Source organism: Arachis hypogaea, chromosome 11 (assembly GCF_003086295.3).
Source record: "Arachis hypogaea cultivar Tifrunner chromosome 11, arahy.Tifrunner.gnm2.J5K5, whole genome shotgun sequence".
Classification (NCBI taxonomy): domain Eukaryota; kingdom Viridiplantae; phylum Streptophyta; class Magnoliopsida; order Fabales; family Fabaceae; genus Arachis; species Arachis hypogaea.
This window is the reverse complement of record NC_092046.1, coordinates 125,815,018-125,830,419: the sequence shown is the minus strand read 5'-3', so window position 1 is coordinate 125,830,419 and position 15,402 is coordinate 125,815,018.

Sequence of the window (15,402 nt, the reverse complement as noted above, 5' to 3'; positions counted from 1 at the left end):
AGCTCATATCTTGAGCTATAGAGCTCCAATCGCCGCACCATTTACGGCTACGCGTTCCTTGTGAAGAGCTCTACAAAACCCATCCAAGAAACTGGTAAGAAAAGCTCGAATCCCCCTCTGTCTTCAAAATTTTGGGTTTCTAGGGCTTTTGATTAAGTGAGTTTTTGTGATTTTGGATGTTTAGGTTCACTCTAATCCTTGCTTAGCATTGAATTTTGGGTACAAAAGCTATTGGGAAAGGTAAGAGACATTGAACCCTTGTGAGATTATGTTTATTTTGAGCCCTAGGTTGATTTGTGATGGTTTATGTATATATAGCTTGATTATTGTGAGTTTGGAGCTTGTTGGTGCTTGTTGGAGTTGCATTGGAAGCTCGGATTGTGTTGCAAATCTTGTTGGTGTTTATTGTGTGCTCGTTTTGAGTTAAAGACATATTGAGAATCGGCCAAGGTATGGTTTTGGTTTCCTCTATGTAGTATATAATATTCATGGACACTTAGACTAGTGGCCCATAGGATAGGTTTGGAAATTTATATGTTGTTGATGATTGTTTGGGTTGATAAGGTATAATGAATTGATGTTGTTGTTGTGGTTAAATGATGAAGTTGAGATATAATGGATTTGGATGAATGAATATTGTTGATTATTCATATGAATCATGGTTGAGTTGATGATGAAAATTGATAGTGACATAAAGATGATTGGTGAATATGTGATATATGTGATGTTGAGGTTGAGAATAAAATGTGAAGAAAAATGTGGTGAGATGGATGTAATATGACACAAATGGTAGATTTTGATGAAAAATAGAGTTTGGAATAGTTTGGTATGGTGCTGGTTGTGTTTTACAAGAAATTGTGGAAATTGTGAATTTTGGTAAAAAGGAAATTTTGGTGAACTTTGTCTGATCATAACTTTTGCCTCGATTTTCAAAATTGGTTGAAAATGGTATGAACTTAAAGCCTATTGAAAACTCTTCAAAAGATGTAAAGTTTGTAAAATTTGGAATTTTGAAGAGGAAGTTATGGTCAAACAAAGAATGGTGTTAAAATCTGAAATTCTGCAAAGTTGCAGAATTTTGTGATTTCTGGTATGTGCGCATGCACAGCCTTGTGCACACGCATAACTCTGCAAAAATTTTAACATGTGCGCATGCACAGACCTGCATGTACGCAGACGAAGAGGCAGGCAGTCTGTTCACAGCGTTAGCACAACTTGTGTGCGCACATACCCAATGAGGAATTGCAACCTGTGCGTACGCACACGTTGGGAAGGCCAGTCTGTTGAGAGCGCTAGCACAGGTTGTGTCGGTGAACAGACATTATGAATTTTGGTACCTGTGCGTACGCACACTTTTAAAAATCCTCCTGGGCGTGCGCACGCTGACGATCGGATTTCTGCCGGTAAAGAATTTTATAAAAATAATCGCGTTGTAAGTATAGCTTCTAAACCGACAAGAATTTCTTTCGTACAATAGTTTGGTTGTCACAAGTAACAAAACCCAATAAAATTTATAACCGAAGTATTCAAACCTCGGGTCATCTCTCAAGAAATTACAGGGAAGAAGTATGATTTATTATTGGTTATGAAAAAAGGTATATTTTTTGGTTTTAGAATGTATAAGATAAAAAGCAAGAATAGTAAATGGCACGAAAGTAAATTGTAAGGAATTAATTTAAATAAATAAATAAACTCTTAGCAAGGTATAAGAACCGGACGTCCTATCCTAGTTATCCTTATCAATTGTGATGAGAATTGGATTTTGCTCCCACTTAGTTAACCTCTAACTATGAAGGTAAGTTAAGTGGATGAATCAATTTGATTCCTCAGGTCCTAGTCAATTCCTAAGAAAAGACTAGAGTTATTGGAGCTCAAATCAATCAGCAAAGAATTCCAATTTTCAATCAACAAGGAGTTTGATAACTCAAGTGTTACCAATCACTTAATCAAAACCAAAAGGAAAGAAAATCTACTTGAATAAAAATGCCTTCAGATTGGAAGCAACAGTAACATAAATAAAAGAAAGGAATCTTAAATATGAAATACCTCAAATTCCATTTAAACATAAATTCAAATCTGACATGGGAAGGTTCATAAACTAAATTGAAAAGATAAATAATAATTAAAGTAATAGAATAAATAAAATTAGAAAATAAATTAAAGGAACATTGAACCTGTGATTGAAGAGAAGTAGCCTAAACATAATAGAAATCCTAAATCCTAATCCTAAGAGAGAGGAGAGAGCATCTCTCTCTAAAAACTACATCTAAAACCTAAAATTATGAATTATGAGTTGATAATCATGAATGAATGCATTCCCCCACTTTATAGCCTCTAATATGTGTTTTTTGGGCCGAAAACTGGGCCAGAAACAGCCCAGAAATCACTGGGGGCGAAATCTGCCACGCTGGATTTTGTCACTGCGATACGTCCGTGTGGAGCACGCGTTCGTGTCACCTAGCTGTATGGTCACTATGGAAAATTATATATCAAATCGAAGCCCCGGACGTTAGCTTTCCAACGCAACTAGAACCGCATCATTTGGACCTCTGTAGCTCAAGTTATGACTATTTGAGTGCAAAGAGGTCAGGCTAGACAGCTTAGCAATTTCTCCAACTTCTTGTATTCCTTCCACTTTTGCATGCTTCCTTTCCATCCTCTAAGCCATTCCTGCCCTATAATCTCTAAAAACACTTAACACAAATATCAAGACATCTAATGGTATAAAGGGAAATTAATTTTTGGTAATTTAAAGGCTTGGGAAGCAAGTTTCCAATCATAGCACAAAATCAAGAAGGAAAATGTAAAACCATGCAATTAGTATGAATAAGTGTATGAAAGATTGATAAAATCCACTCAATTGAGCACAAGATAAACCATAAAATAGTGATTTATCAACCTTCCCACACTTAAACATTAGCATGTCCTCATGCTAAGCTCAAGAGAAGCTATAAAGGTGAAGAGGAATGGTAGATAAGTATGAACTGCAACCTATCTATATGAATGCAACTACATGCTAAGATGTTTCTACCAACTTGGTGAAAAGTAAATAAACCTTTCAAGAACAAACATGAACTCGATTTCACTAATTCAAATCATAAAAATGAAGTACAAATAAACTTGCAGAAGAAAATAGCTCATGAAAGCCGGGAACAAAGAATCAAGCATCGAACCCTCACCGGAAGTGTATACACTCTAATCACTCAAGTGTTTAAGGTTCGGTCTCTCAATTCTCTACTAACCTTGCTTTCTAAGGCTTGCTCTTCATCTAAAAATCAACAAAAATTTAATGCACAGATACACATATCAAGAGGTCTTTTAAGGGTTGTAATGGGGTTAGGGTCAAGGTAGGATTGTATTTGGTCAAGTGGACTAAAATATGAATCCTTAATTAACTTAAACTTTCCATCTAACTTTAGACAATCCATGTAATCATAATACCACATCTAACTATCCATTGACCATGTTTTCCATATATTCATGCATCCGATTTTGAGTACAATACATATATGCATTACTTTCACCATTTACTTTTGGACATTTTGTCCCCTTTTACTTATTTGCTCTTTTTCTTTTCTTTTTCTCTTTTTCTTTTTTTTTTTAAATTTTTTTTCATAATTTTTCTTTCTTTTGCTTTTCTCAAGGCATATGATTAAGATATTGAATGCATGAACATATTCTCAACATTCTTTCACATTTTCAGAAAATTCTAACATACTCAATTTTCAAACCAAAAGTTTCCAAACCCAATTTTCCCACACTTAAATCATAAGCACTCTCACTAGTCTAAGCTAACCAAGGATTCAAATTAAGGACATTATTGTTTTCCGCTTAGAGTTAATGATGTGTTAAAGTAAAGAACAAATGGCTATAATAGGCTCAAAATTAGTTTGCAAGGGATAATGAAAGGGTAAGGCCATATGGGTATGTAAGCTCAGTGAAACAAATGCCTCAATCATATAAGTGCATGCATACATCAAACAATGGAAATATAGAATTAAGCAAGACAAAGATCACAATTTTAGAGAGAAAAACACATACCAAAAATAAAATATTGGTTGGTAAAATGCAACCAATCAAATAGGCTCAAAATCTCACTGGTTTTGTGTGTTCGAGCTCTAAACCATGTTCCAAAATAATATTTCTTCAAACAAGTTCAACAAAAGTTTTAATTCAAATTAGTGAAATACTCTAAAAAGTTTCTTGAAAAAGAAAATATTACTTTAACCAAGTGGTTGTAAAATATGCACAAAATCAAATAAATATGCAATCAAACATGCAAATACAACAACTAATTTAACAAAGAAAATTTAAACATTGGTGTTGAAAAGAAGATAACTAACCCATGGAGATCGGTATTGACCTCCCCACACTTAAAGATTGCACCGTCCTCGGTGCATGCTAAGATGTGCAAGTGGAAGGGTTGCTTCAACTAATGCTTTTCTCTAAAGATTGTGCTGATGGACTTATTTGTCTCCCCATTTAGAAGCTTTTCCTTTTCCTTCTTTGGTGGCCAGCCTAAAAGAAGAGGAAAAAGAAGAAAAAGTAACCCAGAAATAAAGATAAGAAAATAAATAAAGTCTAGGTGGGTTAATGCCAAATAATGAGGGTCTCAATTACATGGTAGCTACAACATGCAAGTGAGAAAATAATAGAAGCACATGGCATACCAGTGGTGCAAAAGTTGCAACAATGGGGAGAGAGTGTGTGTAATGCAAGATAGTATAAGTGCATATCAATGCAAATGGAATGCAAGTATCATAAAAGAATAGCATTGACTTATGGATAATAATACCCAATCAGAATAAAACAAGTCATGAAGCACCAGGATAATTCAAGAGAAGATGCAACAGTTGAATAGGAAAATTTAACACCAATGGAAAAATAATAAATTTAGAAAAGAAAATAAAAATATGCACAAAATTAAAATGTAATGAATGAAAGTATGCAGATAAATTAAGTAAAATAGAATGAAAGTGAATGAGAAGTTAAAAAGATGAAGAAGAAGAAAGTAAGAAAGGATGAGAAAAATTAGGATTGGGGAAGAAAAGATAAGATATTTGGCTGATCTGGATAAGTTGTGCGCCGCATGTGACGTGGACGCGTGGATCACGCGGTCGCGTGATGTGTGATTTATGTCAAGTGACGCGGACGCATGGGTCACGCGGTCGCGTGACTTGATTTGTGCGAATGGCGCGAGGGCAGCTACGCGTTCGCGCAACTCTCTGTTTCAAACCCATTTTGCCAAAAATTTGGGGTGACGCATTCGCGTGGGTGATGCAATCGCGTGAATGGCCTGATTTTGTAAAACGACACGGCCACGTGGGGCACGCGGTCGCGTGATAGGGTTGGTGCTTCCAGCATCATTGCAGCCCCACTCCATCATAACTTGCTGCCATACACCTCTTTTACGTCGATTTTTTAGGGGCACGCGTTCGCGTGGGTGACGCAGACGCGTGGGAGGCTATTTTTCAAAATGACGCGGCCGCGTCAGCAACGCGGTCACGTGGGCGTATTTGTTCCTAAGGCACGCCTCCAGCCACGCTTTCGCGTGACTCTCTGTCCAGTTTTCTTTTCTTCAAAACGCACTGGTGACGCGGACGCGTCAGCGACGCTACCGCGTCGCGTGCGTGCTCTTTTTTTTTAAATAATATGCAAAATGCTCATGCAAACTATATGCAGCTATATGCAGGGATGATAAGAAGATTCATTAACATCATAAAAATAAAGTAAAAATAAAACTAAGATTGAAACGGAACGATCATACCATGGTGGGTTGTCTCCCACCTAGCACTTTGCTTTTACGTCCTTAAGTTGGACGCTCGTTAGGCTCATTCTTCTTCTCTTGGTGGGTCTTCCAAGAGGAAAATCTCTAGTTCCTTTTGATTCTTCATCTTCTCACCATGATAAAGCTTTAGGCGATGTCCATTGACCTTTAGAAATTTGGAGCTAGTAAGGTGACGCAGGTGGAAAATTCCGTATGGCTCTACCTTTTCTACTCTGTATGGACCTTCCCATCTTGATCTCAGTTTACCCGGAATGAGCCTTAATCTGGAGTTATATAGTAGAACTAACTCCCCTGATCTGAATTCTCTCCTTTTTATATGCTTGTCATGGACAGCCTTCATTTTCTCCTTGTAACGTCTGGAGTTGTCATAAGCTTCTAGGCGAAGGTTCTCTAGCTCTGCTAGTTGCAGTTTTCTTTCAGCACCAGCTTTCGTAAGATTCATGTTGCACTCTCTTACAGCCCAGAAAGCCTTGTGTTTCACCTCTACGGGGAGGTGGCAAGCCTTTCCGTATACTGATGACAAGTCATCTTAGCCCATTTTAGCTAGTCTTTTTCTTTAGTTTTCATTAGAATTATGCACTTTCTTGAGCTACAAGCAAGCTAATTGAGTAGATTTTCATGTTTCCCTTGATTGAACCAACCATATGTGAATTCATGCCATTTCATGAGGTTTTGAACTATATTTGTTGCATATTGTGGAAGATTGAATACCTCATGATTTTGAGCAAAGCTTTGATTAGTTTGGTTGATCAATGATAGGTGAAGAAGGCTTGGAGAAAGGTTGAAGCAAAGAGGAATGGCTAGAAGTGAAGAATGGAAGTTGAAATTGAACTTGGAGGCTTAAAGTTAGACCCCTAACGTTGGGCATGAAGTACTCCCTGGGCTCCCACGTTTGAGCCAACGTTAGCCCCCTAACTTGGAGGCTAACGTTGGCAAGAGAAACTTCATCCCTGGGCCACCAACGTTTGCGCCAACGTTAGCCCCCTAACTTGGAGGCTAACGTTGGCACTTAAATCACAATGGGGGAGTAGGCCAACGTTTGCGCCAACGTTAGCCCCCTAACGTGGAGGCTAACGTTGGCGCCAATCACACCAAGCAAGGCCAACGTTAGGGTCAAAGTTAGACCCCTAACGTTGGCACCAACGTCCACACCAGGAAATCATGCTTGCTGCCATGAAAAGTTAGGGGCAAAGTTAGACCCCTAACTTTGACCCTAACGTTGAGATCAACTTTGGCCAACTTCAAAAACCGGTTCAATTGGTTCACTTCGGTTCTTCTTCAATCTTCAAGAGCAATCAACCAAGGCCTCTTTCAACCCAATTCCACCAAGAACAAAGGCCCAACTCAAGGCTTGAAGATCATTTTGGAAAGTGTATAAATAGGATAGAATTCAATTTGTTTTGGAGAGCTTTTTTTTGGGGAGCTTTTTTTGGAGAGTTTTCTTTTAGAGCTTTCCTTTTAGAATTTTCATAAGAGTTTTCGGAGAGCTTTTGGAACGGGGGTGAACTTTAATTTCTTGCTTTCATTGCTTTTAATTTCATTTTACTTTTGTCTTGGATCTTGGATTGGAGAATTGAAGAAATTCTGTTTCAATCTCAATCTTGGATCTCTCTGTTTCCTTTACTGTTAATTGAATTAGCATTTCTGTTTCTGTTACTTGATCTTCATCTCTTTTCTTTGCAATTTACAATTTCCTTGCTATTGTTCTTGTTGGATCTAGGAAGGCATTGAGATCTAGACTTGGTTTTCTAGTCTCTGGGTCCTGAGATCTAAATTCTCATTTCAATTCTCTGTTTAATGCTTTCATTGTTCATTTACTTTGCTGTTATAAGATCCGGTTCAATCCCAGCTCCCTTTTCCTCTTCTGTTTGATGCAATTTAGTTTTCCCTTGTTTAAATTCTGCAAATCCTCATCCCAATCCCCTTTACTTTTCAAGCAATTTACATTTCTTGCACTTTAAGTTTCTGTCATTTAATTTCTTGTCCTTTAAGTTTCAGCAATTTACTTTCCCGCTCTCTTTAATTTCATGCAATTTACATTCTGCAAATCACAAATCACCCAACCAACACTTGATTCGCTTGACTAAATCAACCACTAAACTAAAATTGCTCAATCCTTCAATCCCTGTGGGATCGACCTCACTCCCGTGAGTTTTTATTACTTGATACGACCCGGTACACTTGCCGGTTAGTTTTGGGTGTTTTGGTAGAAATTCGTTTCTCACCAAAATATCTCATCAAGTTTTTGGCGCCGTTGCCGGGGATTGACTAAATTGACAATGATTAAGTGAGGTGGTGACCTAGATCAAGCACTTTTTCTTTATTTTTCACTAACTTTTGATTAACCCACTAACTGTTTGAATTTTTGCTTAAACTAAACTTCATTCTAGCAGTAGATTGAAGTGATCTTGCTGGTGTTTCTTTTGTCTTGTTTGTATGTCAGGTACAAGGAGATCCGCTCCTGTGTTATCTGAAGTTGATCAGAGAACTCTTAGAAGGATAAGAAGAGCCGAAAGAGGGAAAAGTATTGTTGGAGAAGAAGAATCAGACGAAGAATTCCACGAGATGGAAGGAGATACATCTAATCCAGGAGAAGGAGTTAATAATCCACCACAACAGAGGAGAGTATTGGCTTCCTATACTTTTGCAAATGCTAGACATTGTGGAAGCAGCATTCTCACCCCTAATGTCAATGCAAATAACTTTGAACTGAAGCCACAACTCATCACATTGGTCCAGAACAACTGCTCATTTGGAGGAGGACCATTGGAGGATCCAAATCAACATCTATCTACCTTCTTGAGGATCTGTGACACTGTCAAATCCAATGGTGTGAATCCTGAAACCTACAAGCTTCTGCTATTCCCGTTCTCATTAAGGGATAAGGATGCACAATGGCTTGAAACTTTTCCCCAAGCAAGTATCACTAGTTGGGATGACTTGGTGACTAAATTTCTAGCCAAATTCTATCCACCCCAGAGAGTCATCAGGCTGAAAACTGAGGTGCAGACATTCACACAATTAGATGCTGAATCCTTGTATGAAGCATGGGAGAGGTACAAAGCCTTAATCAGAAAGTGTCCTCCAGAGATGTTCAATGAATGGGACGTGCTGCAAAATTTCTATGAAGGCCTGACATTGAAATCTCAGGAGGCATTAGATCATTCTGCTGGAGGTTCACTACAACTAATGAAAACTGCTGAGGAAGCTCAGAATCTTGTGGACATGGTGGCCAACAATCAATATTTCTTTGCTCATCAAAGAAGCCGCCAACCATCACAAAGAAGAGGAGTAATGGAACTAGACGGAGTGGATTCAATTCTAGCTCAAAACAAGATGATGCAGCAGCAAATTCAACAACAATTTGAGCAAATGGCCAAGAGGATTGATAGTCTCCAAGTTGCAGCAGTCAACACTAGCCAACCATCAACCACATGGGGACAGAGTGAAGAGACTCAAGAGGAGCAACAGCAAGAACAAGTCCAGTACATGCACAACCAAAATTCTGGGCCAAATGAAGTATATGGTGACACTTACAACCCTTCTTGGAAGAACCACCCAAACCTTAGGTGGGGAGACAATCACAACCAAAATCAACAACCATGGCAGAGAAACTCAAACCAAAACACTTTAAGAAACAACCAAAACCACAACCAGCAGCAAACTAACCAAAACCCCTACAGAAAACCTCAAAACAACTACTCCAACCCCAACCATTACCAATCTAATAACCAACCCACCAACCAAAATGCCTACCATCCACCATCCACATCTCACAACCCACCACAAGCATCACCTGAATCTCAAAGACTCACCAACTTGGAAACCTTGATAGACAAAATGTGGAAACACCAAGAAATGACAACTAAGAACCATGAAGCCTCCATGAAGAGCCTAGAGAGGCAAATTGGGCAAATCTCCAAACAGATTTCTGTTGAGAGATCTTCAAGCTCACTGCCGAGTGACACAATCCCAAATCCTAAGGAAGAATGCAAGGCAATACAATTGAGGAGTGGAAGAGTCTTGGTGAAAAATGAAGAAGCAACCAAGAAGCCAAAGGAAAGTGACAAGAAACAAGCCGAAGAAGAGAAAGTCAATGACAAGAAGGAGACAGCAAGCAAGCCAACTCAGAATCAAGCTCAAGAAAAAGAAGATCAGCCACAAAAATCAAGAAAGGGAAAGGAAGTAATTGAAGAGCCAACTGAGGACCAAAGGCAGGGAAATAACTTCACTCCTCCCTTGCCATATCCTCAAAGGTTTAACAAGGAAACTAAGGACCAACACTTCCCAAAATTTCTTGAAATCTTCAAGAAGTTAGAGATCAATATTCCCTTAACTGAAGCACTTGAGCAAATGCCCCTGTACGCAAAGTTCTTGAAGGAACTTATCAACAAGAAGAGGAGTTGGCAAGTTAATGAAACTGTACTGCTCACTGAGGAATGCAGAGCACTAATCCAGAAGGGACTTCCTCCCAAACTTGAGGACCCTGGGAGTTTCTTTCTACCCTGCGCCATTGGCAGTATGATTATCAAGAAGGCGATGTGTGACTTGGGAGCTAGTATCAATCTGATGCCTGCCTCTCTAGTGAAAAAGTTAGGCATAAAAGAGGTAAAACCAGTACAGATGTCTCTAGAATTGGTGGACAAATCAGTGATATGCCCCAGTGGTATAATTGAGAACCTTCTAGTCAAGGTAGATAGATTCATCTTCCCAGCAGATTTTGTGATCCTGGATTCGAATCAGGATGAGGGCGACTCCATTATACTGGGAAGACCGTTCTTAGCCACTGCTAGGGCCATCATAGACATAGAGCAAGGAGAATTAACCCTCAGGATGCATAATGAAAGTATCACTCTGAGTGTACTACCAGAAACACAGAACAGTAATGAAAAGAAGGATGGTACAGAAACAGACAAGGAGAATCTGCAGTGGAGGGAGGAAATCAACAAGACAAACAACAACTGCCCTCCCAAGCAAGAGATAGATGATACAGCAGGCCAAAAAGAGAAAGAGACTGTGCAAAGTAATGAAGAAGCTCAAGGGAACATTGTAGTATTGGCAACTAAGAAAAGGAATTTCAAAAGGGAGCCTGTTTTCAAAGAAGAAGAATTAACAAAAGGAAGGAAGAAAAACAAAAACAGAATCAAAAAGGGGTGGAAGAACAAAAAAATCCCAACAGAAGGGCTCTCCAAAGGTGACAAAGTGCAGTTAGTCTATCAACAACTGGGAACAGACCAACAGACTAACGATTACTACACTGTGAGCAAAATATTATCACTAGAACATGCTGAGATAGAGCACCAAGGAACAAAGAAGAAGCTCACGATCAGAGGGGACAAGTTGAGGCACTACAGTCATCAACCACCATAAAAGAAAGCTTCAATGTCAAGCTAGTGACAATAAAAGAGCGCTCCATGGGAGGCAACCCATGCTTTAAGATTCTTGTCATTTTACATTCAATAAACTATGGTCACTTGATGCATGAATTCTTTTCTCTTTTCATGAACATGTCCATTTATTGCATGCACTATTTTGAAACATATGCTAAGTTGATATGTCTTTAAGCACACTTAACCAATATCATAAAGAATTTTGTTTTACATGCTTAAAATGTTTTGATAGAGCATATGAAGGATTCTAAGTTTGGTGTTCCACCAAAATCTTACTTAAAAGCACATTCTCACTTTCTATATAAAGAGTTACCAGCTCCAAGCAATCTGACAAATCATTTAAGCATTGTCTGTTTCTAGTTTTCAATTTTATTACCTTTAGCAAAGATTTAAGCTTTCACATATGGTTATGGATAAGAAACATGGCAAGAGACTAAGTTTGGTGTTCACACACCAAAGTAAGTTCAAACGCCTACAAGAAAGTCTTGCACACTAACAAATCACATAAGGGCTTGAGAAACAAGCAACTTCCATTAACACTGCAGAAAATCAATCACTCTTCTGGGAGGACTACTCACCATTAGCTGAGATGAAAGAAGAAGGAGCCACCAAGAGGTTGTATTGTCATTTAACTCCATCAGTATTGAATTGCTCTAATTTGGAAGTATGAATATGCCCATTTTAACAGAAACTGTTAGTGTAGTATGCATCAATTATGTTTTTGTAGGCTGGTTTTTATGTTGGCTTGTGTGTTCATTTTCACTTGACAAGAAGCATATGTTGTCCCCTGCATCTTTTAATTCAATAAAAGAACAGTTTGAATGTGAAGAATAATAGTCTCTGTTAGTTAGAAGTAGAATAAAAGTAAGTGGTGGTGTGTGTGTGATTGTATAATAACTCACTTTTAGTGAATAAAGAGCTAGGATATCTCCTTCTAAGTAGAGAGTGGCCTATTGTCTATGAATCTCAATTGAATAGAATTCCTTGGTTAGAAAGAAAAACAAAAAAAAAAGAAAGAAAGAACAAAGAAAGCTAAAAGGTGGCAAAACAAAAGAAAAATAAAAAGAAACAAAGCTGGACACCAATAGCTTGAACTCTGAAATATATGCCTGTGATGTTTTTGTACTAGGATCTGCTTGGATTAGTAAGCTCTTAGGAGTGCCTCAACACTTGATGACTTGGGTTAACTAACCTGGGATCATCAGCTGAAAATCCACTATCAAGAGCAACCTAACTACAAAGCATTTAGTAGCCCAAAGAGGTGCTGGGCATCAATGTTTTAAGAAGGAATGTGAGCCAAGTGTCTATAGTGAATAATGTGTCAAGTAGAAAGAAAAGAAAATGAACTTGCTACACATGACACTCAAATAAAGCTTGAGAATAAAGTAAAAGCCAAGGATGAAGGAATAATGAGAGGTCATAGCAGTATGTCACTTGAAGCTTGAAGGAGACTTTCTAAGCCTAGGAGTCAATAAGAAGTGAGCATTTGCATATCCACATAAAACCCCATGAACTATCAATAACACTTTGCTAGCATGAACTTCCTCTTCCATTTCATTCTTTCTTCTTAATAATTCATTCCTTGCTTGGGGACAAGCAAGCTTTAAGTTTGGTGTTGTGATGACAAGTCATCTTAGCCCATTTTAGCTAGTCTTTTTCTTTAGTTTTCATTAGAATTATGCACTTTCTTGAGCTACAAGCAAGCTAATTGAGTAGATTTTCATGTTTCCCTTGATTGAACCAACCATATGTGAATTCATGCCATTTCATGAGGTTTTGAACTATATTTGTTGCATATTGTGGAAGATTGAATACCTCATGATTTTGAGCAAAGCTTTGATTAGTTTGGTTGATCAATGATAGGTGAAGAAGGCTTGGAGAAAGGTTGAAGCAAAGAGGAATGGCTAGAAGTGAAGAATGGAAGTTGAAATTGAACTTGGAGGCTTAAAGTTAGACCCCTAACGTTGGGCATGAAGTACTCCCTGGGCTCCCACGTTTGAGCCAACGTTAGCCCCCTAACTTGGAGGCTAACGTTGGCAAGAGAAACTTCATCCCTGGGCCACCAACGTTTGCGCCAACGTTAGCCCCCTAACTTGGAGGCTAACGTTGGCACTTAAATCACAATGGGGGAGTAGGCCAACGTTTGCGCCAACGTTAGCCCCCTAACGTGGAGGCTAACGTTGGCGCCAATCACACCAAGCAAGGCCAACGTTAGGGTCAAAGTTAGACCCCTAACGTTGGCACCAACGTCCACACCAGGAAATCATGCTTGCTGCCATGAAAAGTTAGGGGCAAAGTTAGACCCCTAACTTTGACCCTAACGTTGAGATCAACTTTGGCCAACTTCAAAAACCGGTTCAATTGGTTCACTTCGGTTCTTCTTCAATCTTCAAGAGCAATCAACCAAGGCCTCTTTCAATCCAATTCCACCAAGAACAAAGGCCCAACTCAAGGCTTGAAGATCATTTTGGAAAGTGTATAAATAGGATAGAATTCAATTTGTTTTGGAGAGCTTTTTTTTGGGGAGCTTTTTTTGGAGAGTTTTCTTTTAGAGCTTTCCTTTTAGAATTTTCATAAGAGTTTTCGGAGAGCTTTTGGAACGGGGGTGAACTTTAATTTCTTGCTTTCATTGCTTTTAATTTCATTTTACTTTTGTCTTGGATCTTGGATTGGAGAATTGAAGAAATTCTGTTTCAATCTCAATCTTGGATCTCTCTGTTTCCTTTACTGTTAATTGAATTAGCATTTCTGTTTCTGTTACTTGATCTTCATCTCTTTTCTTTGCAATTTACAATTTCCTTGCTATTGTTCTTGTTGGATCTAGGAAGGCATTGAGATCTAGACTTGGTTTTCTAGTCTCTGGGTCCTGAGATCTAAATTCTCATTTCAATTCTCTGTTTAATGCTTTCATTGTTCATTTACTTTGCTGTTATAAGATCCGGTTCAATCCCAGCTCCCTTTTCCTCTTCTGTTTGATGCAATTTAGTTTTCCCTTGTTTAAATTCTGCAAATCCTCATCCCAATCCCCTTTACTTTTCAAGCAATTTACATTTCTTGCACTTTAAGTTTCTGTCATTTAATTTCTTGTCCTTTAAGTTTCAGCAATTTACTTTCCCGCTCTCTTTAATTTCATGCAATTTACATTCTGCAAATCACAAATCACCCAACCAACACTTGATTCGCTTGACTAAATCAACCACTAAACTAAAATTGCTCAATCCTTCAATCCCTGTGGGATCGACCTCACTCCCGTGAGTTTTTATTACTTGATACGACCCGGTACACTTGCCGGTTAGTTTTGGGTGTTTTGGTAGAAATTCGTTTCTCACCAAAATATCTCATCATATACCAGGTGAAAGGGGCTCATCCCAATGGGTGTCTTGTACGCTGTTCTATATGCCCAGAGTGCATCTTGTAGCCTGGCACTCCAGTCCTTCCTATGAGGTTTTACTATCTTCTCCAGAATACGTTTAATCTCTCTGTTAGAGACTTCTCCTTGCCCATTGGTCTGGGGATGATAAGCTGTTGCTACTTTGTGAATTATCCCATGCTTTTTCAGTAATCCTGTTAGTCTCCTGTTACAAAAGTGGGTTCCTTGATCGCTCACGATTGCTCGTGGTGATCCAAAACGACAGATAATATGGTTTCTAACAAAGGAAACAACAGTGTTAGTATCATCAGTACGGGTAGGAATTGCTTCCACCCATTTAGAAACATAATCTACAACTAACAGTATATAAGGGTAACCATTAGAATTTGGAAATTGACCCATGAAGTCGATGCCCCAAACATAAAAAATTTCACAGAAAAGCATAATCTGTAGAGGCATCTCATCCCTCTTGGATATATTACCAAACCTTTGGCATGGGGAACAAGATTTACAAAAATTCAGCAGCGTCTTTAAAAAGAGTAGGCCACTAGAATCCACAGTCTAGAATTTTTCTAGCTGTTCTTTGAGGGCCAAAATGTCCTCCACTCTCAGATGAGTGGCAAGCCTCTAAAATAGACTGGAATTCTGATTGAGGCACACACCGTCTAATTACCTGGTCAGCACCACACCTCCATAAATATGGATCATCCCATATATAATATTTGGACTCACTTTTCAGCTTGTCTCTCTGATACTTAGTAAAATTTGGAGAAAAAGTGTGGCTAACTAGATAATTAGCTACAGGTGCATACCAAGGAACTACTTCAGATACTGCTTGTAAGTTATCAAATGGG